This window comes from Cupressus sempervirens, chromosome 6, assembly GCF_028749045.1.
Source record: "Cupressus sempervirens isolate cs-2001-9-10 chromosome 6, ASM2874904v1, whole genome shotgun sequence".
NCBI lineage: Eukaryota > Viridiplantae > Streptophyta > Pinopsida > Cupressales > Cupressaceae > Cupressus > Cupressus sempervirens.
In genome coordinates this window covers 477326057-477334693 of record NC_143123.1, presented here as the reverse complement: position 1 = coordinate 477334693, position 8637 = coordinate 477326057, and positions in this window count along the sequence as shown.

Sequence of the window (8637 nt, the reverse complement as noted above, 5' to 3'; positions counted from 1 at the left end):
ACTTTGTGAATTTAATCTTTTGCTATACCCCTTCTTTGTTTTTCCTTTGCCCACTAGGGCAACATTTTCTTATTCTACCTCACTTTTCTAATTCTTGTTGGTCTGATTGATGAGACTTAGTCTAAACTCCTCCTGAGTGAAATGACTCCATAGTCGATCCCAACTCAATAAGGTGTCTCACCCACTGAAAACTTGAACAAAGATACTCCACTACTTAGTAAACCTATTTAGGGTCATTCTCACTAGCTCATCATCATTAGGGCTATCTCCAACAACTGCTAACTCATCCTTGACAAGTCTAAGCCTTGTAAGGTAACCTATGACGTCTTCTCCCTAGTTCATCTAGGTATTCTTCAACTTTTCTCTGAGAATCATCTTCCAATTTGTGGTAGCATTCTAGTACAAATTCAAAATGGCATCCCACATCTTCTTTGTTGTATCTAGCTCTAAGATATGTGGAACAATATGGTCCTTGACACCATCAAGGATTATCCTTATGGCCTTGGCATAATCTTTCTTATATGTCCCAAGCTGTTTCACATTTGTAGGTATAGTTAAAACATTGGTAACATAATCCTTGATACCATTCTCTTCCAACAATAAAGAAAGTCTGGCCTTCCAGACACCAAAATTTGAGGTACCATCCAATCTTTCCTGATAACACAATTGCAACTTCACCAATAAAATATAGAAAGAAATAAGAAACACAATCAACATAATATTTTTGGAGAAATTGTCCATGGAAAAAACCCTAAGGGAAAACCAATTCTACATATGAGGAATTATATTAACTTCAGCAAATCAAGAGATACAAAATTCCTTACCTCTTATTGGCAGAACTCTGACAACCTCCCAACTTCTCCTGCTAATATTCCTCTGCTACTATCCCCAACATTATCATTGTGTCCTTGCTAACACTACAAGACTATTTTCTATCACTACAAATTCATTTGAAAACACTACAAATGCTTCTCCAACTTATGTTCTCCAAATGCCCCCTGACCCCCTTTTATACTACTCCTGTTGGAAAACCAACGGTTGAGATCAATTCTCAATTGACGGCTGAATAAAAAAAAACTTAACAACCATAACCAAGTTGGTTTCTAGTTGCTTCTAAAAGTGGCCAATTAATTAATAAATAATTTTCCCTACTCTAACTAATTAGTTTGGAAAACTATTATTTACTAAATAATAGCATGTGGACAAACAATTGTCCAAAGCTAACAAACTAACATAGGGCATCAAAATCATGAATAAAACTAGAATGAGCTAGTAACACAAATAATTTATATAAAGGAAGATCTTAAATCAATGGCTTCAAGAGATCCACCTTCCCAACTAAAAAGACCACCAACACATATCCAATGGGAAAAGTTCTTGGGAAACTTATCTAGAATTTCCTAGCAAAACCTTCTAGCCACTAAACCTATAGAATAAGATTAATATGATTATAAGATATACAAAGTGAAGAGACCCAATATGGAAATAAAGAATCCTAGAAATCATATTATAATAGGCATATAAGTACTAAAGAAGAAGACAAAAGTATTATCTTCATTAATCCTTTGTTAAGTTGTTTCTAACTAAATATATAAAGCTCTTCTTAGATTACAAATTTATTTACTTCTGCTAAATTGATCAAATAGTATCATCCACAAATTGTAAGTAATAGTGGGGAGGAACTTTCTCTCCCATCTTTATCAACAAATTTGGTCATGCCTCTCATATGACTATGGATCTCTCTAAGCCTTTAACTATCAAGATAAACAAATAAGGTGAGAGCATATCTCATTGTCTAAAGCATCGAGCAACCCCAAAGAGATTAGAAGGATCACTTTTTATGATAACAAAAAAGGGGGGTCTTAAAAAAACTCTTGAATTAATCAATGTATTTATCTCTAAATACACAGGCTTTCAGAAATTAAGGTAAAAAAATGTAGCAATTGACATGTCATAGACTTTTTTCATGTCAAGCTTGATAAATATTATTTTCTCTTTGTATGTTGTTATAGTCTGAATAGCCTCGAATAGCCTTTGTAGCCACGAAAACACCATCTAGAATTTGTCTGCCAACCACAAAACCCCTTTTCTCCTCTAAAACAAGAGATATAATCAAAGACTTAAGTATCACTATAATCAAATTAGTAATAATCATGTATGCAATATTGCACAAGGACATGAGCTAAAAAGACTTAAAGAGTTATCTCCCTCTCTTTTAGGAATAAGAGACACAAAATTGGCATTCATGACTTTTAAAATATATTTATCCCTTTTAGACTTTAATACTACTTCCAAAAGATCTAACTTAACAATATCCCATCACTTTTTATAAAACTCAATTGGAAAGTCATCAAGACCAAGGGCCTTAACTTTATTCATTTGGAAAACATTTCCCTCTAATTCCTCCAAAGTGATGGATGGTAATGATGCAACATTCATCTCATTGGGAAAAAAAGAAGGGAGACACTCAATAATGAATCCCTCTTCCTCTCTAGCTATAGGATTATCCTTAATAAATAAAGTAGAATAAAAATAAAAAACCTCTCTACAAACCATCTTGGAAGACAAGAGATAAAGCCCTTCAAAATAGTTGAGAGAAGTAACAAAATTCTCTTGTACTAGTATGTGGGAACTAATAATTTTTTGATGTTTAAATTTTGGTGATTTTGTCAATCATATTTTCTCCCTAAATCCATTAAAAAGAGAGTACAAGGGGAAGAGCCTCACTTGCACTCAACACAACTAGTTAGGGTTTTTTGGGGCAACACACTTGAACCATAATATTTCTATTATTTAATAAAGGAATAAACTATTATTTTTTCATAGACATCAACATCTTTAAACTATGTAAAAGACCTATAAAAAGTGGTTGCAACATGTGAAATATATCATATTGTAATGTGTTCTTCATCAGATAATAAAACGAAGTGGATGACTATTTCTCTTGTGGATGTAGCTCATATGGGGAGAGCTACATTAAATCTTTATGTTATTGTGCCTTTTTTACCGCTCTTATTTTACTTTATATTTTGTTATTGTTTATTTATCTAATTTTCCTTAAAATTGTAACACCTTGCCTCTTATCCATAATAGAGTTGTGAAAAAAGTAGCATTTCTATCTCCTTGTAACAAAGAAATGAAAGGATCTTGCCTCCTTAAATTTTCTCATATAACTATAGTTCTTCCATATCTTTGATAAATTTTTATGTTAATAAAAAAATTTCTCTAAGTAAACCATAATCTTTAATCTAGTGAGTGATTTTGTCTAGGTTAGATTGGGAAACCACCTTGGTTCTAAAGGCACTGCATGAACATTGTTTGTTTCATGTTTTCAACATATACTTAACAAGTGAAGTATCTTGGTGAAAGAGAACATAGTGGCTCCAAACATCAATTTCCCTCTATTCCACCAATGCGAAATATATAGAAGAGTCTCAAAGTTGCATAAAGTGGAATTTCAAGGAAGTATATTAGAAATCCTAAAGTAAGTTTCTAAAAGTTCGATTACTGAGTGATCTAAGCCTTTTTAGTGAAGGTTCTTTGAAGTAATACTATAATTGTTATCAATCCAATAATTAGACACCAAAAACTAGGGATAACTCTAAGAAACCCCCACCTAGGAAAAGGTGTTAAATCCAAGTGAATCCTACATTATTTTTGAGGGATGAGTTGACATTACTAATAAAAAAAAAAAATTTGGAAGGAAAGTATATTGGTTTATACTATTTTTTCTTCTAATACATGTATTTTATAAAATCTTAGCGAATTTTTTATTATTGAAGAAAATCATGGGCATGCATACAATACTTGGCAACCATCATTTCACTAGTATCATTATATAGATCCTAATCAATTATCAAACTAGAAAGTTAATCTCCCCCACTTTTGTCAATATAATTTTCCCCAAAATTATTCAACAAGGCTTTGGGGGTAGCACCATTTGTGGGGTTAACGGGTAGTGCGCTCCCTATTGTAGTACATGATAGTGTCAAGAGACAATGCCCCTACAAATGTTTTTTTATGGGAAATACACCTAGAAGCTCATACAACCTATAAATATTTTATTAAGGTGTCCTGAGTTCATTTTATATCATCTAACATATACTAACCCTTTTTTGTAACTGTTGAATGATCCTAGCTCAATGACATAAATTTTGTTTCAAATGAAATTTTGAATAACGCAAAGTTCCATAGAAAGTCTTCAAAAGAGAGATACATGTCCATTACGAAATCTATTTTGAGTCAAAAATTTAAAGTACAAAAAGTTTCATAGAAAGTCTTTAGAATAAAGACACATATCAAATATATATACTTAACCTACATCTTAACCTTAATTTTTGACCATATATTGGTGAATATGGTTGTTAATTAAGATAAAATTCAAGAATCACAAATAAAAAATTAATTAAATCATTTTGAGAATATAGATTCTATTGGTAAAATCCTTAAAATAGATTAAATTAATTATAAAAATGACGGACAATTAAATTGCACTTGAACAAATTTTTTTTTAAGACAATCTAGCCACCCCATTCAGTCCCACTTTTTCACCAATTTTAAAATTATAGTTATTAAATATTCACCAATTGGTGAATATTTTTCACTAAAGTTATCCCAACCAAAAACTTGTCAAAAATCTCAGAGATAGCCAAATTTAAGAGGGTCATATTATACCTTAAGTTCATGGATGCTTGCTCAAGCCTACTAGCTACAACCCACTTTTTATCTAAACTTAAAACTACATTAAAAAAACCTAAATTAATCCAAGAAAGAAAAAGGGGCAATGTATATAACCATCCCAAGATGTAACCTAAGCTTTGTCTTTCCAAAGTGATCAGTCAAAGAAAAAAACATTAGTAAGAAGTATACTCACGTAAAGTTGGGCTATTATTCTCAAATAGTCTAAATTAATTAGATCTAATCAAATTTGCCCTAAAATCCTAGTCAATGCATCGTATCAGTTAATCACATAATTATGTTAGTAAATGGAATTGCTTTACTTACATAATTCATCTTAAACCAACAAGTTACTAATCAAGCTTCAAAGAAACCAATCAATTAATTAATCCACTTAGCCTCATTATTTAAGTCAAAGATGGAAATTTCATGGATAGAGTAACTAATTAAAAGTAATCAAATAAATTATCTTACTATCCCACACACCACTAAAGGATAATTAACTTAATTCCTTCCAATGGAACTTGATCACATAGATCACTTGCAAATCAATCCTAATCATCCCTCAAGAATGCATCTCAAACGTTTAAATTTATTTCAATCCTATAAAAGCAACTCTCAAGGCTCATTAGAGCTATCAAATTAATTATGTTAGAACACAAAATTGCATTTGGATTTTCTTTATCTTTTTGTATAATTTTAGATTTTTTTTGCATGCTTATGATATTTTTGGTATTTGCCCAATTGGATTGATGTCATTTGTGTTTGATACAAGAATGGTTATTATAGTTTGTATTCATGTGCAAGAGTGGAATGGTATGAAAACCTAAGAAGATATTGGGTTTACATATGGGGAAACCCTAAAGGTTCATCCCATCTAAGCAATGACATGGAACTTAGGCATTATAATTAACAACTTTTATCTTTAAATCAAAACACAAGTAGTTCTCTTTAGTTATACCAATGTAGTTCTCAATATCAATGACACATATCTTGATAATATGTAGCTTGACCAAGGTAAAATAAAATGAGAATGACATAGTTTGAAAAGTTGCACATAAGCAAGAAATGGAAAATATTTGGAAGACATACATCAATGTTAGAATGAACATTCAAAAGATTGACATAGGAATGACATACCCTGATAGAATCATTAAAATAGCATACACTATTATAGAAACAAAGTTGGAGTTACACCTACACCTCATGAAGTCACTCAGGATATTCTATACCAATGGATATCCCAAAAGAAGAGAGTAAGACCATCAAAGAAAGTTTCCCCGACAAAAGTTATCTAAATAGCTAGCAAAGTTGGTGAAATGAAATAAAAATTTCTTTGATGCTTGATAGGATTATTAGAATAACATATGACTATATGGTGGTATACAAACAATGAAATTTGATCAAAATATCTCTTAGTGATGATAAAAATAGCTTTACACTACGAGGAGACAAAATTAAACCTATTTTGACACTCAATAAAAGTATTGGAACAAGTTATGTTGATATGTAGAGAGAAAGAAGAATAGGTATGTAATGTCGATAGTAATGCTGAATGCATATGAGTAAAACCATTAGAAAGACATGTTTATTTTATAGATTAAATATCAAAATGAGCTATACTGATGCAAGAGCATTAGAGTAAGGTTACGCAAATGGGATAGCATTTTAGAAACTATACTGACACCCAATGAGGTGATAGATAGTCATAGGAACACTAAAGGAGTTTTAAGAAAGGCTATACCAATGGTGCCAAAAGGAGTTAATTTTACAAGAGGTCTTGTGTCCATGTGTGACCATTTCCATATCAACCTAATTTGCAAGGAATTTTCAATATACACACACATCAGACATACATAAGGGCCTGTAGGAAAAGAGAATTAATAGCTACACCATGTTAGGAGGTATCATTTCAATTGATAAATTATATAAATCACTGACACAACATGTTGTACCATTAAGTGAGCATAAAAGAGCATTGATAATTTGTAGAAAAGTATTTGAATTCAAAGAAGAGAAAATTTAGTAATTTTGGGTTTGAAAGAAAGGAATCCTTGAGTACAACCAACAATAAAAGACCTACTAAACGTATGAAATCCAAGGGAAAAAGGTAAAGGATGGAGAAAAGAACCAGAGTAAAATATTGAACCAAGACATGATTGACCAAATATAAGCTCTTGGCCCTAGGTTAGAGGTCTAAACAACATTTTCTAGAAAGGAACAAAGTGGACGATAAATAGAAATTTGTAGATGATGTGTGGATAAAGGTAAAAGGATATGGATTATTTATGATCCAATATTTGATAAGATATAAGCATTCCCCTCTCAACAACACTTGGACTATGAATTTGGGGATGTTAGCAATGTCAAATGTGTTTGTTAACGTTGAATTTTTGAAACCATTATTGACACACTAAGATAGTGAAAAGAAATGTATACTAGATGAAGAAAGGAAATTTATGCATTGTTATTTTAGATGATACATTAGATGATGTTTTCAAATTGGACAAAACATGTAATATGCCCAATCATTACAAAAATTGGAGGAAGAATATTACCAAATAGATACTACCTATAAGGGTTGGAAATTACCTTTGTAATGGGAAAGAATTGATGATAAGGGTAATCGGGTTTTAGATGAGGAGGGTCCTCCTTTTAACATGAATGTGATTAGATCATATTTTTAGTATACATAGTAGTAATGTGGGTAGGTGACTAGCAGGGAGGTGCCAAACTTGATGAATATATGGCTAATGGTGCTAGCCACAGACATACAAATGTACCAACCTAGGTTATTTGATTATGCTACATACATTGTTCAAGATTTGAATGAGGGATTATTGTCTCTACAGAAGGATGAAATCCCTAGGTTTATGCATATGGTTTATTTTATGGTTATAAAAGGGTTATGGTCATCAAAATTTAAGTTCAACATTGAGGATAAGGACAAAAGTTAGTAGTCAGTGCACTATGGACATTAGTTTGGGACACTAAGTATGCAAGGTCAAATTACATAAAATTTAAAGAATAGTTTGTAAAGCCCTTTTTCAAAATGTAAAACATTCCATCTGCACCTTATATGAGAATGTAAATTAAGAAATTTCTTAGATTGAGATAGTTTGATGAGAGAAAAATTATTGATCACAATTGGGGAGATTGGTATTTGCATTTAGATTTTACTTGTTTTAGAATTTATGAATTTAAAGGAGCCCCATATATACTTCTAGAAAGTGTTCCAAATAGAATTTCATATTTGGAAATCATGAGGCAATTGTGCAATACAAACTGTATACACTTTGAGAAACATCATAAATAGGCTATTCTACTAGGAACTCTTACATTTTGTGACTTCATTGTTGTGTCAACCAAAGCATATGGAATGATAAACAATAAATTGTAGGAGTACAATTTGTCTAAGAATGTGGCAAGAAAACATTATGACCTTGAATAATATATTCATTCTTGTAATAAAAATTAGAGTTTGAGAGATTATATTCAATGCCCTATAGAAACTGAAGATATATTCATAAACCTGGAAGAAGAATAGGCTCAAGAGGTCATTGATCAATATAATGAAAATTTGAATAAAAAAGAAAGTAGTTATGAGACATGAGTTTGGAAGAAATAGAGGATGATGATCCCAATGAGCAAGATGTTTGAATTTTATGGAATTTCAAGATGAATTTGACATTAATGAGAAAATTATTACTAGACTAAATATTCATGAGGACAAGTTGATTCAATATAATGCTTTTGTGGAAGATGAAATATTTGTAAAGTCAAAAGAATTTAATTCCTTTCAATTTAGTTACAAATGTAAGAAATCAAGGGAAAGTATTCCAAATATTACCCCTAATGATGAAGTAGATCTATTAAAATAAATGAAGGAGGACATCAATGCAAAAGTGAAGAATATGACTCCTCAAAGAGGAAAATAGTCATTGATATAAGTTGGTGTGA